Source organism: Calliphora vicina, chromosome 1, assembly GCF_958450345.1.
Source record: "Calliphora vicina chromosome 1, idCalVici1.1, whole genome shotgun sequence".
Classification (NCBI taxonomy): Eukaryota; Metazoa; Arthropoda; class Insecta; order Diptera; family Calliphoridae; genus Calliphora; species Calliphora vicina.
In genome coordinates this window covers 34,169,079-34,193,690 of record NC_088780.1, presented here as the reverse complement: position 1 = coordinate 34,193,690, position 24,612 = coordinate 34,169,079, and the positions used below count along the sequence as shown (strand labels likewise).

The 24,612-nt window shown below is 30.9% G+C and overlaps 1 protein-coding gene across 1 annotated transcript in view; it reads left to right on the top strand.

Moving 5' to 3' along the window:
- Positions 1 to 24,612, top strand: part of dsx (doublesex) — a 399,595-nt gene that overhangs the window by 361,724 nt on the left and 13,259 nt on the right. The window lies entirely within an intron of this gene.

Below are 24,612 nucleotides of genomic sequence, written 5' to 3'. Positions count from 1 at the left end.
TTTGCTATTTAAAATCAGCAAAATCGGTCTATAAATAACGGAGATATGAGCAAAAAACCAGGACAACCTCGATTTTTTACCTATTTTTATCTATATATGGATTACATTAATATAGACAATATGGATATCTAATGATAGATATTTCAAAGTCCATTGCAACGATGTAGATAAGGCTATAGTAAGTTGGACCTGCAATGGGTCAAAATCGGAAAAATATTTTTTACCCCGAATTTTTTTTCATCAAAAAATTTTTTTGTCATAAATTTTTTTAAAAAAAAAAAAAATTTGGAAAAAACTTTTTTTTAAAAAAAATTAAAAAACAATTTCGAAAAAAAAAATTTTGAAAAACAATTAAAAAAAAAATAAATTTTGTTTACCTAAAAATATTTAAAAAAAATTATTTTAAAGTATAATTTGGTGAAGGGTATATAAAATTCGGCACATCCGAAAATAGATCTCTTATTTGTTTACACTAAATTTGAATAGGAAAAATTGGAAAAACTCCTGCGGATTTGTCAAATGCCAAGTCGAATAAAACCTTTCTCTCTAGAAACTTCCTACGTCACTGTTAACTACTTCAATTAACTGTAAAGATCGTAGTAATAACAACTAATTCTCCAATTTTATTGTAAAAAACAACACAGCTGCTTTGGAAAGATATAAGAATTTTGTCTTCTTAAAATGTTTTGGCAAATAATTACAATGGGGAAACAAAAGAAGAAAGAAAAAAAAAACGGAAGCAGACATTTTTGGGCAAATACAATATGTGACAAAAGATTCAAAATGGATTGATCACAAATTAAAACACAATCAAAATGAAAGTGATCGGAAGAAGATAACAAAACAGCATTGCGTCAGTGTTGATTTTTTAGACTGCACAGTGGGGCAGAATGAAAATATTTAGGAAATAAATCTGCCATTTCTAACTAGCTAATCTGATCTATATGGAATTCTACATATAACAATATTTTCTATAGAACGTGTTGTGTATTACCCGTTACATTGTTTACATAAATATATGAATGTACCCAGTAGTTGGGCAAGTAGACAAAGTATGCCCTATAGACAGTATCTGCCAGTAATGTCCCATCACTTGGCTGACTTCAATTTGTATTTGTTATTTTGGGTTATTTGAAACGTATGTGCTTTATGTAGTGCACAGAGAAGTTAATTGGTTACTTTATACATTCCAGGTAATCTAGCATGAAGTCAATTACCATTTAAGTGTCTCTAAGTAATCTATAGTGAAGTCACTATAAGGTTTAAAAAAGTATTAATTTTACCAACCTGTAGTAATATAGGGGAGAGTTGTCGGAAAGGTTTGTTTACAAGCAATCGAATATTGGACTGTTGAGAGTCTTTTTAACTGAATATTTGAGGTCAATTAAGGCGTATGGGTGTTTTAAAATAACCATTTCTGTAGCTGATCGAGTAACCAGTGAGGTAACTGACTGTATGTAACTGGTATGTGAATCATATGCGCTGACTATTGTATTGGAAATAAATGTGGCATTTCTAAAGGCCTGGTCCGATTGGGATATAATTTGATGTGGGCGTAGCCATGAAGTATTCGAGTTTTTTGTTTTCAGTCCTTCAAAAATATTGCACTTATTCATATTTTAGGTTAAAATGTGACTAAGTCAGAACCATAGACTTGTTGTTGAATAAAATATAAAGAAAATTTGTACAAAAAAAAATAAAAAGTGCAATATTTTTGAAGGACTGAGTTTTAAAAGTGGCATATTTTTGAATCTACTTGAGATATTGACTTGAAATTTTCTTTGACTAAAAATTAACTTATCTAAACAAAAAAAAAATAGTTCGGAATAAATGTGGATCAAATTGTTCTTAATATTTGCAATCCTATTAAAATTTCAAACAAATTTTAGTATTAGAAACTCAATAAATATGTAATATGTAATAAAATTTTTATTTATTAACAAAACTCAATGAAATTTCCAACGTTTTCTAAATTCACATTCTAAATAACAAAGTTAATAAAAACTTGTCAAAAGGTCAAAGAGAATACCGTAATTCCTAAGAATTTTACCCAAAAATGGTATTTTTTACAATATTGCCCATAGGACATACATTTCCTTTGGAGATGGGAAAATACTTTGGAGATACATAGGGAACACATCAAAGTTTCCAAAGCTGCTTTCCGTTTTCTGATCCCAGCTGTGAGCTTTTTAGAACATGTGGCCTAAATTTTTATAAAAAAATTAGGTCAAATTCCGTATGGCGTAGGAGCAACATATTCGAAAAGTAGAATATGTTTTTTATACCAAAATGTTCTCCGTAAAGATACCTTACAGTAAAACATAAAATTGTTATATGTCATTTAAGAAAGTTTTTTTTTTAATAAATAAAGAGATGTCACCTTTTCGCAAAAAAAAAACAGAAAAAATCTAATATTTTTTTAATTTTTATACAAAAAATCATTTATTTTTGAATTCATCATTGATATTTCTCTAAAATCTTTTTTATATTAATAATAATTTATAGAGTTTCCAAAAAACTGAAGAATTTCAAAACCGCGCTTTCGGTTTTAAAAAATTGAAAACCGATCGATTTCGGTCGGTTTTGTGATAATTTATTAAATATCAAGTTTTATAGAAACAAAATCAGTTGATATATAGTATGATATATAGGAAAAGCTAACAAATTTAAAATTCAAACTTGACGGTTTCAATTAAAACCGAACACGAAACTCTAGTAATTTAGTTGTCTAAAATTCGATCAAAAAGTACGGTCTATATTTTTCAAAAGTGGACCCAGGTATGGCAAAATTTAACCGAGCGCTTTCCAAAAATATGAAATCGGATGGGAAACAAAAAAATTGCACGTGTTTAAAAATGTTACATGTCGAAGGTACCCTACTTTAAGTCTCCCTGGAGCATTTGTAGGGTCCATTTTATCCCGATTGGACCAGCCGTTTAGAAATGCCAGATTTATTTCCAAACAAATTTTGATTCTGCCCCACTGTGCAGTCTCCTTGTAATCAAAAAGGTTCAATTGACTGACCCCCTGCTTAGGACATGCACTTGTTAAAATAACTAGTTAAGTAGCTAGTTATGTAACTAGTTGTCACACTCACCTCGAAATGCTGACTAGTAAATGTGTTTAAATTTACATATACAATGCATGTAATCCCTGTAAATACTTACATACGTACTCTTGTTTACATAACGATCTTACAATTGGTCAATTCACAATGTCTCCTATAGTGTCATATTGTCATAATATCCATATAATTCACAATGGTTTGAAAATGTCCTAAACTAATATTACTGTTATCGTAACCAACCAGCAGACCCCTGCGCTGATATCTTAAGTGTCGGTTAAGCCGAGTATTAGGACATTATGACAATATGACATGATAGGAGACCTTGTGAATTGACCAATTACATATGTATAATGTAGTTTTCTTGTTTAATTTTAAATTGAAATAGCATAAAATTTCTTTAAAGTTTGTTGTTGTTTTGTTTTCTGTTTTTTGTTTTTATACAATATATATTTATTTAAACCATAAAATTTATATTTGATTTCAAACTTGTTTTAATCACCTGTCCGACTGACGACTGTTCTGTAGGTTCTTTAGTTTAGTTTAAGTTTTAAGTATTTCATGGTACTTTTAGGTCTTCTGTTCATTTCACAATTCGTTCGTTGTTTTTGTACATCCTTCAACATTTTAAGTGCTTTTCTTATTTGTTGTTGTTGCTGTTCATGCGTCTTATAAGCTTAAGCTTTATTTTCATTTGCAGTTTTTATTTTTATTAGTCCAACTCAACTCATTTCATTTATATATTTGGCAGACGCACATTCAGTGTGGAGAAGAGAAAACCTAAAGTTTTACATCTTGCCTCTAAAAGTTGTTAAAAATTAAAAGTGTGCAGTTGTTGTTTTCGTACTTTTACTGCGTTCCTCAGGTGCATTGAATTTCAGTTTATGGCCCAAAATGAATTTAATCGTTATGACCAACTATTCTTATAATGGCTAAAGAAAAAAACAAAACAAAACAAATACAGCCCACATGCTTAAGATCCATAAATCCCTCAGAGAGAAGATAAGAAATCCAACCAACTAAAAGAATAAAACATTTATAGTTTGTTGCTAATTTTTTAGTAGAAAAACGCATCTAGCGAATTGTAATAATTGTTTGTGCAGTTTCAGTGTTGCAATTAAATTTAAAAAAACGCACTAAATTGCGTTTGTTTGTTAAACTATTCATACTCATTGCAAGAGTTGTATAATTGTAAGAAAATTAAAGACTTTAAAGTCGTTAAAAACGAAAACAAGCTGTATTTTTATGGTTGATTTTTTTTGGTTGTTGTTAGAGATGAACAGCAACATTTTAATGTATAAAAAGTTGTAAAAACCAATCAAAAGATAAATATTTCTAATTAGGCCTCCACTAACAAGAATTTTAAGGGGTCTAATGTTTGTTTTAAGTAGGTAGAACTAGACTTATTGCTGCTAAATTGTAAGAAACTTTAAGCCACGGTTTGTAACTCTCACCCCATAATTAAATTTAGAGAAAAAAAAACAGACTGTGAAAGAAATTATGAGCCATAATGATGAATATTTGATTATAATAAATAAGACTTATGAAAAAATGTTTGTGATATTTAGAATTTATGTACATACATATATTAAAAGCAGAAAAAAAAGAAGGAAATTAAACAAAATAAAATTCATTTGAAACACTTCATTATGAAAGCATTTCAATAAGACAGTGAGTGTACAGTGGGGCAGAATAAAATAAATCTGACATTTCCAGCTACCATATCCCATTGACAAGAAATTTCAAATAGGAGTAGCAGAGGAGTATGTACAATATAAATTTATTCAAAGTATTGGCTATTGTTAGCTATGAATTTTTCCCATCATCCTGGCAACTTATGGTTTCCGAGCCAAAAGAACTGCTCATTTTTTGAGGCCAAGAACGAATCGATCCAATTTCGGATACTCTGTTCCAAAGTTAAGCTTACTCCGTTCTGTTTCGATCGAAACAAATAGTAGTCGGACAGTGCAAAGTCTGGACTAAAAAGCGGATGAGGCAAAACTTCCCAACCACTTCATTCTAAATAGTTTTTAACAGGTATTGTAACATGTGACCAAGCCTTGTCATGATCAAATAGAATGATCGCTTCAAACGAATCAGTTTCGTTTGGTACAGGTTACATGTGATGATTTGGCCAGATTTCAGCAGCTCATAATACACTGGTGCATATTCCTATAAACGCACACTTCTTTTTTTAAAAAAGATTGTAAAAATTAAACATGAACATATTTAGGGGGCTACAAATTTGTTCATTGAATTAGTTAAGACTTCACTTAAAATATTGTTTACAAAAAATATTCATTTGTACTTTATTTATTTTTTTTACTTAATTTTCGAGATTAACAGCCATTTTTAAGGGTATTTTCCTATAAACGCACTTTAATTTATGGGCCACTGTAGCATTATTAATAATGTGTGGATGATCCTTTGTTATGGATTGTTTCAAAAATACGGTCTGGCATTGATTCCACTAATTTTTTAAGCATATTGGAATCAATTTCCTCCCAGACTTGTTTAATTTTTAGTTTCAGCTCTGTCACAGTAATTATGCTTTCATTCAGAGGAATGCTATGTTCATTAAACCAAGATTTCGATTGCTTAGAAACATGGATTGCAGCATTATCTTGTTAGAATATGCAATTTTCATCCATTTTTTCATCCATAAATGAGAGAAGAGCATCTTTCAACAGTTCATTATAAATCGCACTATTCATTTTTGTCGGCACAAAACATATTTTCGACTTGCCAACTGGAGAAAACGCTGACCAAACCATAACACTGCCACCACCGAAATTACGTTTTGACATCCGAACATCGTTTGATCTCAAATCGTGCCAATAGCATGAGTATGAGTCAGGATCGTCTAAATTAAATTTTTTTTCGTCAGAGAAAATTACTTTTTTCCACTCATCTGTCCATTTCATATATTTTCTTACTAATTTTAGACGATTTTCTTTATGGGGCTTTTTTCTTATTCGGCTTTTTTCATTTTATGTTTTCGTCGTTTCGTAAAATGTGTGCAACGTGTTTGGAAGTCACTGGAAGATTTAGTTTATTCTTTATTTGTGTGGAATTCAATTTGTTGCGGATTGCTTCTTGTTTCATTAGATTAAGTTGTCTTCTTGTTAGTTTTGTATTTCCTTTTGTAGGTTTGTGAACTCAATAATTTTGACCGTTCTTCAAGAAATTTCGCACCACACTTTCCGAACAATCGATTTTACGTCCAATTTCTCTATTGAACATCCTTGGTTGTGAAAAAATTTAATTTGAATCTTTTCTTGATCGGACAAAAAAGTTCCCTTGGGCATCTTTAAAAGTGATCAAATTTATTGATTCAAATAAAAAAAGCTGCAGTAAATTGAGATGTTACTATTAGAAACGTAAAAAAAACTAAAATTTATAATATTTTATTTTTAGTAACTTTTTCAAAAATAAATTTCACGTCTGCGTTTATACGAGTCTTCCACTTAAAATAGCACCAAGAACATTTGATCGCATAATTAAGGCAAACAACAAGAATAAGAAAAAACTTGTTTACTTTCAAAAAGTACCGTTAAGTTGTCTCTCATTATAAAAGTTAAATTTTGCTTTTGGATGAGAACAACAAAAATACAGAAAAAAATTAAGTGCGTTTATTGGAATATGCACCAGTGTAGATAGGACCCTTTTTATCTCACCAAATACAGAGCTTTACCTTAGCGCCATAGATATTTGGCTTTCGGCTGGATGGCCGGGCATTACATACGAAATCTGACGCTTCAGATTATTGTATAGATCCATTTATCATCTCCAGTAATGATTCGGTCCAAAAATTATTTTCTTTTATAGAGTTCAAGCATAATTTTGGACATAGAAAATCGTCTTTCCAGGTCTCTCGGCTTCAAATCGTATGGTATCCTGCACAGTGGGGCAGAATCAGTTTAAGTTATTCAAATGGTCCTTACAGATGCTACAGGGCCGGCGCTATGGTGGCTCAAAGTAGTTTTTAAACACGTGCCATTTTTTGTTTCCCATCCGATTTCAAAGAGTTTTATATTTTTGGAAAGCGCTCGACTCAATGAAATTTTAAGAGTTTTTTTAAATTTGTCATTCTAAATAATAAAGTGTAAAAAACTTGTCGAAAGTTTGAAGGAAATCCTGCAATGCCTAAAAATTGGAGCGAAAATCCCAAAATGGTATTTTTTACAATTTTGCCAATAGGGGCTGGGAAAATACTTTGGGGATAAATAGGAAACACATCAGGGTTTCCAAAGCTGCTTTTCGTTTTCTGAGCCTATTTTAGAACATGTGGCCCAAAGTTGAAATTTTCTTAAAAAATTAGGTAAAATTTTGAAAGGCGTAGGGGCGACATATTCGTAAAATAGGATACCAAAATGTTCTCCGTAAAGATATCTTACAGAAAAACATAAAATTATTATCTGTTCTTAAAGAAAGTTTTTCGCGCATAACAGAAAAAATCGACTATTTTTTAAATTGAAAATAGTTTATTTTTGGATCCATAATTGATATTGCTCTCACATCTTTTGTTTATTATTGGCAATTTAGTTGTCTAGTTAGTCCATGTGGTCAAAAATACGACCTATATTTTTATAAAAAATGGACCAAGTTATGGCAAAATTTTTAAATTTCTATTTTGAAATGCCTAAAATTCGGAAATTATAAGAGATAAATAACACACGCAAACATGTTTTTTCAAGATTTAGCCGTGAGCTTTACATTTGTAAGGCCCATTTTAATGGCATAAACTCAAATACTACTAGGCTACGCCCAACATTTTATCCCGATCGAACCAGCCGTTTAGAAATGTCAGATTTATTTCCAAAATTTTATTCTGCACCACTGTGCCCTGTATTCGGATGGATCCTGCTGCTCGCATTCAAATTGCTGCATGAGTAGCTCCCAATGATCTTGCCAACTCTTGTTGAGTTTGACAACAATCTTCTTGGAGTAGGGCCTAGAATTATTGGTCTTAAATTTTTTTTGTCTTCTGTATCACCACTTCTGAACCGAACAAAAAATCTCCCGCATATTGAAACCGATGGAACACATTCACCATAAGCTTTGGTAAGCAATTGGTGTGCTGCAGAGATACGTCATCTATTACAAATCCCGCATTTTTATGTCATGCACCCAATAGTAGCAATAATTACTCAGCCATCGCAAAGTAAGGACAAATATTAATTTAATTCATTATTTTCCCTGATTTTCAAAACTATCAAAGAAGACAATAGAGGTTTTATTCCAGTGACTTTTCTCCATATTTAATAGCACAAATCTAATTTAGAATCACAAAGCAAACCCTAATTTTAAATATGAAAACTTCACCACCAAAAAATAATGAATACACTATACACTCTATTTTTTAAAGTTTTATATTTTAGCTTAAAAATAAAAACTTTTATAGGATTTTTATTGCAATGTCTGTCCATTTTATTTTATTTTTTTTCACCATCATAAACTAAATACTCTTCATTATAAAAACATCTTGAATTTTAACGCATCTTTGTTTATTTCTTTATATAAGTAGAAAAGATATGTAAGTAAAAAACAAAATAAAAAAAAAACTTTGAATAGTTAATAATCTTAACTCGCATTATAATCATATTCGAATATCATGAGCATTATCTTTAATATTTCATCATTTTGTATACAAATAAACAGAATTAAGAAAACTCAATGAGAATTATATGATCATTAATATCACATACAATTTAGAAGAGGTTTTATGGATTACGCTGGTGATGATATTCATTCGTAGTCGTATCAATGTTTTGTGGTACATCTATCAAGAGGGTAAAGTTTCTGTTGAATTGTGTATTTTCTTTTTTTGTTTTTTGCGGAATATCAAAACAAAAGTTTTATTATCCATCTAAGAAACATGATGATATTTACCATCATCAGCAACATAATGATGGTTAAAAGCTACAGCAACAACTCTTTAGGGGTTTTAGTATGTAACCCTTTGAGGGGTTTGGTTTATCAATACGATATATTGTAAGGGGTATTTATACTTCCTTATAATTGTGACTTGTTAATTCTAGCAAGATAACACTAAAACAAGTAAGAGAGCTATACTCGGCTGTGCCAAATCTTATATACCCTTCACCAAATTATACTTCAAAATACAAATATTAAATATTTTTAGGTAAACAAAATTTATTTTTTTTCCAAAATGGTTTTTTTCATTTTTTGGAAAACAAATTTTTCCAATTGTTATATTAATTTTTTTTAAATTTAAAAAAAAAATTTTTGGGTTTTTAATTTTTTTTTTTCGGGTTAAAAAATATTTTTTCCGATTTTGACCCATTGTAGGTCCAACTTACTATGGTCTTATATGCGTCATTGCAAAGGTCTTTGAAATATCTATCATTAGATATCCATATTGTCTATATTAATGACTTAATCCAGATATAGGTCAAAAATCGAGGTTGTCCTGGTTTTTTCCTCATATCTCATATGTCTGACAGAATTATTGAAGATTTGGATCCCGAAGATATCTGGGGTCTTCAGAAAATTGATTTCAACAGACAGACAGACGGACATGGCTTAATAGACTCCGCTATCTATAAGGATCCACAATATATAAAAACACTAAAATTGGATTAGAAATATTCAATTAATAACATATTGCCCCAAAACTCTTTGTGATTGGATAAGTAATGCATCAATTTTGTATGTTACGAAAGATCTTTAATGCAGGATAATATTTAATTTCATAAAAGCTCCGTTAAAGTATGCTCGCAGAAAATTCCATTCCATTGCATAATGTTCTGACGATGATGCGGAGTTTCAATAGAACTAAATATTCAGATCCTATAAGATGAAAAGCTTTCATTCAGGAATATATTTAATTTCATAATTGCTTAGTTAAAGTTTATTCATTCCATTTCATAACATTCTGACGATGATACGGAAATTCAATAGAACCAAATATTCAGATCCTATTTATAAGATCAAAAGCTTTCATTGAACACTGCCCAGCACCTTCAAACTTGGGAAAGCAGTCCCATATATTCAATTCTAGATCCAATGTACATAGTATATTCACGAAGTAGAGATGTGGGATCATTTACAAGCTATATTTCCTACACAAGCTATATTTCACGATTCAACCTTGTATTCTGATACAAAGAACCGAAAAGATATTCGACAATCCCGGAAAAGTATTGAGTAGTTTTAAGCACTTTCAAACTAATTCCATTTAATTCAATCCATGCAGACTCGCTCAGACAAGATGGGGTTGTGAACCCACATCCACTATAACCAGAACGATATGGCCCCGACTGAATCGGGGACGAACAACATATCTTCTTGGCTTTACACGTTCACAATTGAGTGGTGTAGTGGAGGTCATAACCGGACACTGCACCTTTGGTAACCACGATAGAAGTAAAAGGCTGAGCACATTTTTGATTGAGTGTGAAACAGCAGAAAACAGCCCCGCTCGATTGAGGCTTACCTGACTTCAGAAAAGCCCCAAGTAAAAGTCTAGAGCACATTTTTGATTGAGTGTGAAAAAGCAGAAAACTCAGTGTACGAGTATTTTAAATAATGATTTGACTTATTTCGGTAAAATAGCAACAGCCAACCATTCATGATCGATAGCCACACAAACCTGTTTACAGTGTACGTGTGTCAAAGTCGAGCTTGTAGAGAGATCAAATAGCTCGAACAATTCAAATTCGATTATTTAAGATATCCATACCGTTTAATTCGGTACAAAAGAAATTGGTTATGATTGATCCATTGACGGAGGTAGAAGAAGTCATTTTCAAAGATGATGACTTGCTTCCAAAAATCATCCAAAAATCCTTGTCTACAAATATGTTATAAATGATAAATACTTAATTTGATAATAACATATTATAACCCGCTGATTTGGAATAATTGACTGATCAATAAACAACAGATTTGACAGACGTCACCGAAACAAGATGGCCACTTATTTTTAAATTTTGGTAACCACGATAGGAGACTTGGCTTGTCATACCACGACTTCTGCAGAAGTTGTCAAAACGAGAAGGAGGATGAGACTAGTTTTCATCTTCTTTGTCACTGTCCGGCATTAGGAGATCTACGCCTAAGGATTCTGGAACATCGTTCCCTAAATAGTCTTTCTGAGCTCTCGAATATGAGGCTTGAGGGCAATAATGCCTTTATAAGGAGTAGTAATTGATTAAAAATACCAGACATGGGGATCTCTTTAGAGTAACCAATTGGGACGCAACTTTTAAAAATCTCCTCCCTCTCTCTTTCCTCTGACATCTCCTTCTTAACTTTTTCAATCTTCTCCTTCTCTCTTTTCACTTCTATCTGTCCCTCTTTTTCTGTTTTTTCTACTTTCAGGTAACACAAAGGGACCATTGCTTGGACCCACGTGAGCTGCTCTTCTTTTCTTCATTTCGTGGCTGCCTGGAAACCTAACCTAATCCATGCAGACATTACACCAAAACACCAAAAAAGCGAGGATTCTAATGAAAGTCAGCAATAATGATACCAATAATCGAAAGGATATCCAATCATCCGGAAAAAATCTGTAGTCGATTTTGGTTTTTTTTTTATTATTATTTATTTTCAACAACCTAGCCTATTGGCCATAACCGGTTATAAATTTCTACTTAAAAAATTAATAAAAATGTTTTAATAAACAACTCAGAGTTTTAAGCAGATTAAAATGTATCCATTTAATTCAATCCATGCAGACATCCCTTAAGACCACCATTAAAAGAGAGTCTTCCATATTCAGTTTCCATTAACAAATTTATTAAATTTTAAGAGATTTCCAACATCCATTGAGATGTTTTCTTCACAAACTAAAAATTTGAGAATTCTAACGAAAGTCACCAATAATCAAAAGGTTATCCGATGATTCCGGAAAAATCTGGAGTCGATTTTCACATTCAAACTAATTCCGTTTAATTAAATCCATACGGATATCTTGAGAGATCACAATTAAGTAAGACTTCCATAGTCAATTTCGAAAATCTGAAATCAAAGGTTCTAATGAGTTGGAGTACACAAATGGTGCATACATCCTTTAAAAAAATTATTGAATTTTAAGAGATTCCCAATGGTAATCCGACATTTATTTAGATGTTTCCTTCATAAGTTAAAAATGTGACGATTCTAAGAAAAGTTCTACATTCTGATATATACCTGGATATTCGATTATCCGCGACAAAATCTCGAGTTGATAAACAGAGTTTTAAGGGCATTAAAATTAAATCCTTCTGAATTCATCACATGCTGATATTGATGTTAAGTCGCGATTAAGTGAGTTGTCCATATTAAATTTCGAAAATCTAAACTCAAAATGAGAAAGGAGTTCGAGTTACAATTTTGACACATTCGGAATAGAAATATATTGAACCTCCAATAAATGAGAAGAGAAGAAAGAATAATTCGAAAACCGGTTTGACAACTCTACTTCTTCCACTTCGTCAATGGATTAATCGTAACCAATTTCTTTTGTACCGAATTAAACGGTATGGATATCTTAAATAATCGAATTTGAATTGTTCGAGCTATTTGATCTCTCTGCAAACAAAGCCCTGGAATCGAATATTAAGTTCTTAAAAGAAATTCCATCTACCATGCCCCTTATAAAGGATTTTTGAAAAACACCGGATTTTTTAAAAAAATTCCTTCTGTCACAACATTTTTTAAAAGCTATTCCAAAAAGTCCGATTCGATATTGAACTGAAATAGAACAAGCTGTGTATGAGTTATTAAGGAAATTCTTTCAAATCCGAGTTCTTTCAGGATCCGAGAGTTCCAATATTCAATGACCTTGTCGTATAAATCTGGCTGAATTTGAACCATTTTTTGGGTTAGGTTAACTTTGATGGCACCGCTCGTTTGCGGCTTACCTGACTTCAGAAAACCTCTCAAGTAAAAGGCTAGAGCACATTTTTGATTGAGTGCGAAACAGCAGAAAACAGCACCGCTCTATTGACTTCATAAAGCCCCCAAGTAAATGTCTAGAGCACATTTTTGATTGAGTGTGAAAAAGCAGAAAACTCAGTGTACGAGTATTTTAAATAATGATTTGACTTATTTCGGTAAAATAGCAACAGCCAACCATTCATGATCGTTAGCCACACAAACCAGTTTACAGTGTACGTGCGACAAAGTCGAGCTTGCAGAGAGATCAAATACCTCGAACAATTCAAATTCGATTATTTAAGATATCCATACCGTTTAATTCGGTACAAAAGAACTTGGTTACGATTAATCCATTGACGAAGTGGAAGAAGTAGAGTTTTCAAACCGGTTTTCGAATTATTCGAAAAAAAGGTTTTTTTTCCAATTTTCCGGTTTTTTTAAGCCGGTTTTTACAAAAGGACGGTTTTCGAGTTATTCGACAAACCGGTTTTTTTGTCTCGAATTATTCGACAAAATCGAATATTTTTTAAAATTTATTTTAAGATTTTATGCGATTATTTTTAATAATTTTAATACAACAAGAGAGCTATATTCGGCTGTGCCGAATCTTATATGCCCTTCACCAAATTATACTTAAAAATTATTTTTTATTTTTTTTAAAAAATGTTTTTTCGAATTTTTTATTTTAAAAAAATCTTTTTTGGGGAAAAATAATTTCTGACAAAAAAATTAAAAAACATATTTTTCCGATTTTGACCCCTTGAAGGGTCCACTTACTATGGCCTTATACATACATGTCGTTGCACAGGTCTTTGAAATATCTGTCATTAGATATCTATTGTCTATATTAATGAATTAGTAATCCAGATATGGGTCAAAAATAGGTCAAAAACTAGGTTGTCCAGCCATTTGTGGACCGATTTTCTCGATTTTAAATAGCAATCGAGCCAGAAGAATTCCCGATATATTGATGTATGAATCACGTATGTAAGTTATTTGGGGGCCACGAAAGTTGATTTCAACATAGTGGCGGACAGACGAACATGACAATATCGACTTCGCTATCTATAACGATCCAGAATATATATATTTTGTGGGGTCGCAAATGAAAAATGTAGAAATTACAAGCCAATTGACTAAAAAGGCTAAAAACCGGTTATTCAACCGGCTTTTGATAGAAAAAACCGAAAACCGGTTTTTATAAATTATGCTTTTTCGAATTATTCGAAAACCGGTTTTTAGAATATGTCGAATATTTGACAACTCTAGGAAGAAGTCATTTTCAAAGATGATGACTCGCTTCAAAAAATCCTTGTCTACAAATATGTTATAAATGATAAATACTTAGTTTATTAATAACATATTATAACCTGCTGATTTGGAATAATCAACTCACCAATAAACAACAGATTTGACAGACGTCACCGATACAAGATGGCCGCCATATATTTCAGTTATCACGGGGTAAGACAGTTACTGTTTACCTGTAACCGATATTAAACTATATTGTCTTTGAAAGTAGATGATGCAAAAACCGGTCAAATGCCTTAATGGAGTATTTTTGACTTCACTGGTCTGGGAGAAATTCCATTAGGTGCCTAATAGAACGACTATTCGACTTAAAGGGTTTGTTATTTTCTAATAACTTTCGAAAGTGAAGATCACATGTTATCCGGATGAAAGTGGGTTTGCCGTTCTTAGTTCAACATATTCTTAATAGCTTTCGAAAGCACAGATCAGATCGTCATAGGACGTAGTTATCCGGATGCAAATGGTCGATATTTATAGGATTTAATTGGAATTTAATATACTTTCAATATTAAAGAGAAAACCAATGAGAAACAAAGCAAGTACAAGCGTCGTCCATACCTGTGGATTGAGTTGGGACAGCACACGATATTAGCACAAATAAGTCATGCAAATCAATGATAGTTTGCAAATCTGGAAAGTAGGAATCTAAAGCAAAAATGTTAGTCAATGGATTTGCATTCTTCATTGGTTTAGTTAAAGTCTGTTCGTTCCTGTACGAATATCATTTCGTGTACTCTAAAACAGTCCCTTGCATCTTGTCAATTTGAAAAATGATTATTACTGTAGTGGCAGCTATGGCGAAAAAAAAGACTTCTTCTTGCCTCTCTATCCTAAAAACTCAGACTTGCGGCAATAAAACTTGCCCTGTGTAAAAGCAGACTTAGGCAGGAATTCATATTTATGAATAGAGAAAAAATTAAAAACTGTCTGGCATTAGAAGATTTTGCAAAAATAGCTAGAAAGATATTTACAAAACAAATATGCAATAGCTAAATTTTAGATACATATATCTATAAACGTTTTTTTTAAACTCATTTCCAACATTGAGAGTGTCCGATGTGGAACTCAAGTTAAAGATATCCAATAATATTGATGTTTTTTAGTACAAGGAATTACAACCTGCTGCTTATAGATCAAACCTTAAACCACTCACCCACAATCGGTTAAATGCTGTTGAGCATTGTTTAACTTCCCCCCTGCTAAACAATTTTATAATGGCTGATTATGGTTTCTTGCTCTTTCTCAGCGCTCTCTCAACTCTGCAATAAAAAACAATAACAAAAATTTTAACTTTTTTTAAGCAGAAAAGAAGACAAAAAAATAAAAAGCAATAAAAGTCAATATACAAAATAATAATCATAAATGTCTTGTCATCATATATTTTCCTTTCGGTTTTTTTTTTTGTTACTCTTTCACTTCATTTACTTCTGCATATTTGAACGTGGAGTAAGGAAACATTTCTTTCCCTACAGTCAAATGCTGTCAGAGAAACATTTTGGAAACTTCTTCGTCTACTGGATTGTTTTATCTGCAAGTGATGGCCATTAAAATGGCATCATCTGTGGCAAATATTCGTAAACATAATCTCTTTGCAAAAACGTTATTGTTCATTATTTTTTCTTGTTTTTAAGTTGTTTAATTTTTGCTTTTGGGTTGTTTTTTTGTTTTTATCACTTTAAGCTTATTTTTTCTTGTTTTGTTGGATTTTATTGAGGAATGATGGCCTTAAGGTACGACGAATACGTCAATGTTCGCTCATCTTGTTAAAATTGGCGCTTAGTTTGTTGTTTTGCTGGAAATGTGATTTCAATGCGACTGCTGTTGATTTATAGATTTTCAAGGAAATGAAATCAAAATTTAAAAACAAATTTAAGGAGGCGATAATTATTAAGGAAATTGCTAGTAACTAATACTTTTTTCCAAGAATTGAAGACGCTATTTAATTGAATAATGTTGGGTATGTGGCTAAGTGTATATTACGAGGGGTGATGGAAAAGTAAATATTAATAAATATTGATGTTTTCTATTGATATTGTGGTATATTGTTTTAAATAACTTATATGTCATTTTGAAGGAAACATATCTGTCTCATTCTCATTTTTTTTGCTTTGAAAATGTCGAATTTTGTACCAACAAAGCGTCATATGCGGGAAGTTTTGCTTTACTTCTTTAATTTAAAAACATGTATGAAAGTATGGTCGGACAAGCCCGACCATATAATACCCTACACTAAGTAAATGTGCAAAAACATTTTTCTTTTAAAATATCAATAATTTATATTCGTGACTGATTTTCGGAAGTGGACCTTATATGGGAGCAATGATCAATTATGGACCGATCACCATGAAATCAGGTCGTCCGATTTAGTCTATATGAAAGTTATTTATGTTGAATTTTATATGTATACCAAAATTTTTAAGAGATTTATGCACGTTTTAGTGATTTTCGGAAACGGATCTATATGGGAGCTATGACTAATTATGGACCGATCATAACAAAATTTGGTGACATGAATTTCGTATATATAAAACATATTTGGAGAGAAATTTGTGTAGATACATATATAAATTAAACATTTATGACCGATAAAGTCCAATTTCGTGAGGACATTTGTATGGGGGCTAGATGAAATAATGGACCGATTTCAACCACTTTCAATATGCTTGGTTCTTGGGCCAAAAAAACTATAAGTGATTATAAGTCGATCGGTATACTTTAAGGTGAGTGTTAGACCAATATTTTTGGGCGTTACAAACATCTGCACAAACGCATTATACCCTCCCCACTATGGTGGTGTAGGGTATAAAAAAGTGCCGTTAAAGCACACGAATTGCTCGCTAATGATTACGGTGAATAAGTTCCATCGGTTTCAACGTGCGAGAGATTGTTTGTGCGGTTCAGAAGTAGTGAAGTAGCTCAACAAGAGCTTGCAAAATAATTGGGAGCTACTCGAGCAGCAATTTCAAAACGTTTTTGCGCAGCAGGATTCATCAAAAAGCTGAGAAATTGGGTATCAACGAATTGAACCCGAGAGACCTTGAAACACGATTTGCTTGAACGCTATAATCATTTTTGCACCGAATCATTACGTGCGATAAAAAATTGATCCATTACAATAACCCGAAGTGTAACAGATTGTATTTGAAGCCCGGCCAATCAGCGGAATCGACACCAAAGCCAAATATCCATGGCGCTATCGTAATTATCTGTATTTGGTGGTAGCAAAAGTGTTCTATCTATTATGAGCTGCTGAAATCTGACCAGAACATCACAGGGAACCTGTACCGAATGCAATTGATTCGTTTGAAACCATGAACATCGTAATATTCCATCATGACAACGCTCGGCCTCATGTTGCAATACCTGTTAAAAAGTATTAAGAATGAAGTGGTTGGGAAGTTTCACTTCACCCGCTTTATAGTCCAGACCGTGACCCTTTCGGCTACTATTTGTTTCGATTGATGCAGAACGCTCTCTCTGGGATACGCTTTACTTTGGATCAGAGTATCCGATATTGGCTTGATTCGTTTTTGGTCTCAAAAGATGATCAGAGAAATCCATATGTTGACAGATAGATGGTAAAGGTAATAGCTAAGAATGGCAGATATTTTGAATGAAATTATGTTGTACAAAATTAATCTACTACTCTTCAACTAGTATCGCACTCCTGTTAGACAATATAGTGATGTGATCTTATCTTATCATTCAATGAGTGCTGTAATCTTATCTAATCACAATGGAGTCCTATTGAATTAACTACATTGCTTACGCAGATCAATCTATGACATAAACTAGATATTCAAACCCAGTATGACCAAAAATATACATAATCTTTCCATAGGATTTTTAATTTCCCGACCTTTTTTGATTCCTGGGAATCGGTAATATTTTTCTCTACATTCCCGGGTACCCGGCTATTCCCAAAATATATAATAATACTGTAAACTATGAATATTATATAAAAATTTCATATAAAAACTTAGTGTTATAATTATTAAATAACAGAGCTCCGTAGTAATTAATTCAATTTAAGCTTAATTCACTAAAATCTTAATCCGTAATTAAAAAATTTCATTCATAAATCCATTCCCAATATCTAATTTTTTTAGCTTCCTTTAAAAGCTTCATTTAAATTGAGGTTAATTAATAACAGAATTTATTCAAATGATTAAATTTTTGTTGATTCCAATCTACTACAAATTGAGTTAAAATGTTTTCTCTTCATTCAGTTTTATTTAGCTTTTAATCATTTACAAAATGAATTGAAAGAAAATTTCTTAAGCTTTTTAGTAAAAGGAATGAATTCAATACATTTAACTGAATAGTTAAGAGATACAATTTATGTTGATTTCCAAAATTTCTAAATTATTGGATTCAAAGGTGAATTTTTATAATACAACATCTGCAAAACACACTCATTATAATGCTGTCATTATTACCAAGGACTATTGCTGCACAGAGAAAACAGATTCGTAATGGCAACCGAATTTGTTGCCAATCGAATGATTCTGCCTTGGTGACCGAATTTTACAGTTGTGGATACAAAATTTTAGAACTTGTAACAAAAATTTGGTTGCTTCAACTGAAATTCTTCTTTATCAATTGATTTTCAGTTGCTAAAATCGAAAAATTCTATGTATGCAACCGAATCATTCGATTGGCAACAAATTCGGTTGCTATTACGAATCTGTTTTCTCTGTGTGTGTTTCCTTTCAAGGCTAAAATCAATTCTATACTTGAAAATACCAAATGGTGTGCCGCCATCAACAGTAGGGGCCTTTATTCTACTAGTGTTTTCTTGAATTATTCGTACCGGTCAATCTTGTCATTGACCTTTATCTCTAGATCGTGAAGTTTTCCATATGTTTTTTAAATGTTCATTCGAAAAATCCCAAATAAATAAAAATAATAATAAGCGGTCTATTATTGCCGATATATAAAAGAAAAACTGTAAAAAAAAACTTTTCATTTTTTTTTTTTTAAAAAAATAGAGTTCGAACTTGTTTTCTTTGCCGACTAATAGGGTAGTGAAAAATTGGCAAAATTCCCGGGAAATTTTCATATCTTCCCTCACATCGTTTAAATACACAGAAAAAATTTTATTTCAATTGAAAAATTTATCCCATATTGAACTGGTTTCAATTATTTCATAATTAAATCCAGTATTCATGTGCTCAAAAACAAAATTTTCTGATATTTTCTATTGAATTTTGAGTTTTGAATTTGATAATTTTGACAATTGAATATACAATTTTCGTTATTGGTTGAACTTTAAATACAAAAATTATTGAATAGATAATTTTCGTAATTGAAAACACAAAAAATAACAAAAATGTGTTTTCAATTACGAAAATTATCTATTCAATAATTTTTGTATTTAAAGTTCAACCAATAACGAAAATTGTATATTCAATTGTCAAAATTATCAAATTCAAAACTCAAAATTCAATAGAAAATATCAGAAAATTTTGTTTTTGAGCACATGAATACTGGATTTAATTATGAAATAATTGAAACCAGTTCAATATGGGATATATATTTGAATTGAAACGGTTTAAGAAATTGTTTTTTCTGTGTAAGTAATTTTCTTACATCATCCAACAGATGCTTAGTATAGTTCAAAACAATAAGTTTTTATGCTTTCATCTTCCGCAACAATGCAACAATGTTGCCACACAAAAAAAGTCAAAAGATTAAACTAATTTAATGTAATGTTAAATTTTAAGTGTTTTTAAAATAGTAAGGAAATTAAGTTGAAGAATACAATTTTCAAATTGCATTTGCATATTGAATAATTACTTGAACATTCGGACAGACATGTAAACATGTGTTTAAACAATAAAAAACTAAAATAATGTTTAAAAATAATAAAATGCTAGTGTCAGTTAAGTAAAAAAATTGGATAATTTATTTGCTAATATCATAAAAATTATTTGCTGGGAATGACGAATTTATGATATCACCAACCAAAATATAGTTGTAAATATGTGAAAAATGGTTCAGTCGCAATTCAGGATTTAGAGAAGTTATCGGTCAACCCCTATATACCATTTGCTCGCTCCTTCTCCTGCAAGATATATTTACATTATCATCAGTAAATCAATCATTACTTCACTTCGAAAATGAAGGTTTTATGTATTTGAAGATCTGCAATCTGATCCCGAATAAATAAGTAAAATCTTTATTTTTAAATAGTCAAAATGAAGCTACTTCTGTCATTCATTAAGACAATGCATCCATGTTACTAGATTTAGTGGAGCTTTTCTCTACATCCTTAAAAATGTGATGGATAATCCCATTAGATTTGGCACAAGATGATTAAGATGTTGTTGCAATCGTGTAACCATTACGAACCAGATGTCCTATGAACTCTATATGTCCAGTTCATAAATTAACTTATCATCTGAGTGTTGAACTACTCTGGTTCAGAATCTATTTTTTATGATATGATATGATCTAAAAATGTTCGCAATAGAAATATGGAAATATTTCATTCTTACACAGTGGGTCATAATCAAAATTTTATGGAAATAAATCTCCAAGACCACAAATTAACTTATCTAAACAAAAATAATTAGTTCGGAATAAATGTGGATCAAATTGTTCGTAATATTTGCAATCCAATTAAAATTTTGATACAAATTTTAATTTTAGAAACTCAATAAATAATATGTAATAAAATATTTAATGACAAATTTAAAAGTTTTTTTAAATTTGTCATTCTAAATAAAAAAATGTAAAAAAAACTTGTCAAAAGGAATCTCGCAATTTCTAAAAATTAGAGCGAAAATCCCAAAAATGGTATTTTTACAATTTTTCCCATAAAGTCCACATTTTCTTCTTGGCTGGGATCAGGGTTTCCAAAGCTGCTTTCCGTTTTCTAATCCAAGCTTTGGGATTTCAGAACCTGTGGCCCAAAAATGAAATTTTGATAAAAAAAATAGGTCAAATTCCGAAGGACGTAGGGGCGACATATTCGAAAAATATGACACGCTTTTTATTTTAAAATGTTCTCCGTAAAGATACCTTACAGAAAAACATAAAATTGTTATATCTTCTTGAAGAAAGTTTTTTTTTACTAAAAAAAAAGTTAAGTCACCTTTTTGCCCAAAAAAAAACAGCAAAAATTTACTATTTTTTGAATTTTTAAATTGAAAATCGTTTATTTTTGGATCCATTAGTCCCGGTCCACACTGTGAAACATTTGCTGCAAAACATTTTTAAATTCTCTTTTGAAACTGCATTCGTGTACACACAGTGAAGTTTTTGCTTTTCAGTTTTTGACATTTCTGTACAGTACGAATACGAACGAATAAATGTGGATGACATACTCAACAAAAACTTTATGTACATGAAACAAAGTTCCCTTATTCATTCCTCTTTCCCCTTTCATCAACAAACTCAAATGTTTTTCAGCAAATGTTTCACAGTGTGGACCGGGACTTATTGATATTGCTTTGAAATCTTTTGTATATTATTAATAATTCAGTTGTCTGACTAACAAAAAAATTCGAGTACATTCGGTTCAAAAGTTCGACCTACATTTTTAAAAAAGCGGACCAAGGTATGACATAATTTTCAAATTTTAATTTTGAAATGACTTTGTAGATAAATAGCACACATAAGCATGTTTTTTTTAACACTTAGCCGAGCGCTTTCCAAAAATAAAAAAATCTTTAAAATCGGATGGGAATCAAAAAAATGGCAAGTGTTTAACAATTTTACATGTCGAAGGTACCCAACTTTGATCCCCCATAGCGCCGGCCTGGGTCCTTTGTAGGATCCATTTTAATAAATTAAACCCCAATGCTCCTTGGCTACGTCCATGTCATCGGACCAGCCGTTTAGAAATACCCTTCACCTTCGTGAGAAGGGTATATATAAGTTTGTCATTCCGTTTGTAATTTCCACAATATAATTTTCCGACCGTATAAAGTATATACATATATTCTGGATCCTTATAGATAGCGGAGTCGATTAAGCCATGTCCGACTGTCTGTCTGTTGAAATCAACTTTCCAAAGCTCCGAAATAACTAACATACATGATTAATACATCAATATCTCCGGAATTCTTCCGGCTGGATTGCTATTTAATATCGGTCCACAAATGGCTGAGATATTAGGAAAAAGCCAGTACAACCTCGATTTTTGACCTATATCTGGATTACTAAGTCATTAATATTGACAATATGGATATCTAAAGAGATATATTTCAAAAACCTTTGCAACGACGTATATATAGTAAGTTGAACTTACAATGGGTCAAAATCGGAAAAAAATTTTTAACCCGAATTTTTTTTTTTCATCAAAAGTTTTTTTTCGTAAAAAAAAATTTAAAAAACAAAAAAAAAATTTAAAAACAAAAAAATTTAAATTTAAAAAAACAATTCGAAAATTTTTTTTTCTTAAAAATTAAAAAAATAAATTTTGTTTGGTGAAGGGTATATAAGATTAGGCATAGCAGAAATTTCCCGCATTTATAATTTGAAATTTCCCGCTTTCTATGTGGGCTTCCTTTGCACTTTGATATTAAATGTTGGGATACTTTTATCTGATCAATATCGCTACATCATTGAAACCACCATCAGATAGAATTCTTAGAAGACTATATACTGTATACTGTAGAAGATAAAAAGCCACTTTATTGGGTTCCTTTGCAGAATACATCTCTCTGTAATGTGCCTCTCAATTTATCCTTCTGTTTCCCAATATGTTCTCTGTCTATTAGTATCTACGAGCTCTTCGGTTTGGTATCAGTTTGTGATAACATGTTTTTAATTTTCGATACGTCGTTCAAGCTATCCACATCTTCACGGAAAAGCTTCAAGGATTTACGTTTGGTGTTTCGTATTGCCTTCTTAGAACTTAAAATTAATTTCATGGCTTTGTTTGGACTGTAATGTTTTCGAAATTTCGTTCACATATTTGGTCTGATATAATACCACTGATTAAAAATTATAATTTAATCAATTTATGCTTTTTCAGTTCAATTATACTTCCTAACACAAATAAGAAAATTAATCGATTCAATTAAGTTTGTAATTGAACACATACATATCTACATATTTATTATCAATTAAATTCCTACTTTAAAACAGCAAAGGAGTTGGTCTATAAATTAAACTTCAATGGTTTTCGAGGTCTTTGTATGTGATATACATAGTTGTTAACTTTTAACCAAATTTACAGATATTTTTAAACATAAATCTTTTTTTAAAAATCTTCATAAAATCGTAATTTTAGCCGCTCTTAAATTCCTTTATATTTCAAAATTTTCTATGACATTTTAATTTCCCTCAACTCGATATAAATCACATTTTATTTGACTTGAGTACTTAAAATAATAACCAAATAAAAATCTCAAAATCTGCTGTTGTTCGAATGTACAAAAACCATAAATCTCATTCAAACTACCAAAACGAATCGAAATTAATGAAAGTGATATAAAGTTTCACAGCAATTCTTACAAACGCTTTGAATTCTTTTGAATTTGACAAAATCTTTTTTCATGGGTCTATGAAATACATATATTTTCAGTTGTGTATTTAGTAAATGGCAAGAATATTTATGTTGAGTAAAGAATATTTTGTCAGCCAAAAAAATAGAAATTAAAATTAAACAAATATTAAATGTACAAAGAAACCACAATTAAAATTTGGAGGAAAAAAAAGAACAAACACTTCAAAAAACATTAAATTCTGTTGGAAAATATAGGAATAATATAAGTATGAGTAAAACTTGTGTAGTTTTTATGGCCCTTCAAAAAATAAATAAAATATTCAACAACATAAAGAGAAAAATTAGGGAAATTGAAATGAAATACATTCAAAGATTTAGGTCTATATAAATAAATGAAATCAAAATAGCGCAGCCCAAATGCCTAAAACTAGGAGCATGATATTAGACTGTAGGTGCCCCTATCCTCATTCATTTCCACTAAGAAGGTGTTATTGCAAAATCTAATGTTTAGGGTAGAAATGGATAAATTTGGTAACCTTACATCTTCTAAAACAAATAACATTTATAAGGCATCTTCAACCATTAAAAAAGAGCAGTTCTGGTATTTGGTACTCGGAACATTTAGAAAATATAACGGATAAAAACTGTGTTTTGAATCCTTTAAATCCTATTCTTAACTTGATAAAAATATTAAAAATATTAATTTTGTACTTTTTTTAAAAAATTTCGAATACTAACAGGGTGTTATCTAGAACTCGAAATTGAGCTAAATCCGGGTAAATACTTAAGTACTTTTTTAAATCATATTTTTATCATGAGCATATATAATCATATTGAATTAGTTTGTGAAATTTTTGTGCCACAACAAAAAATCGGCAAAATGGAGTATGTA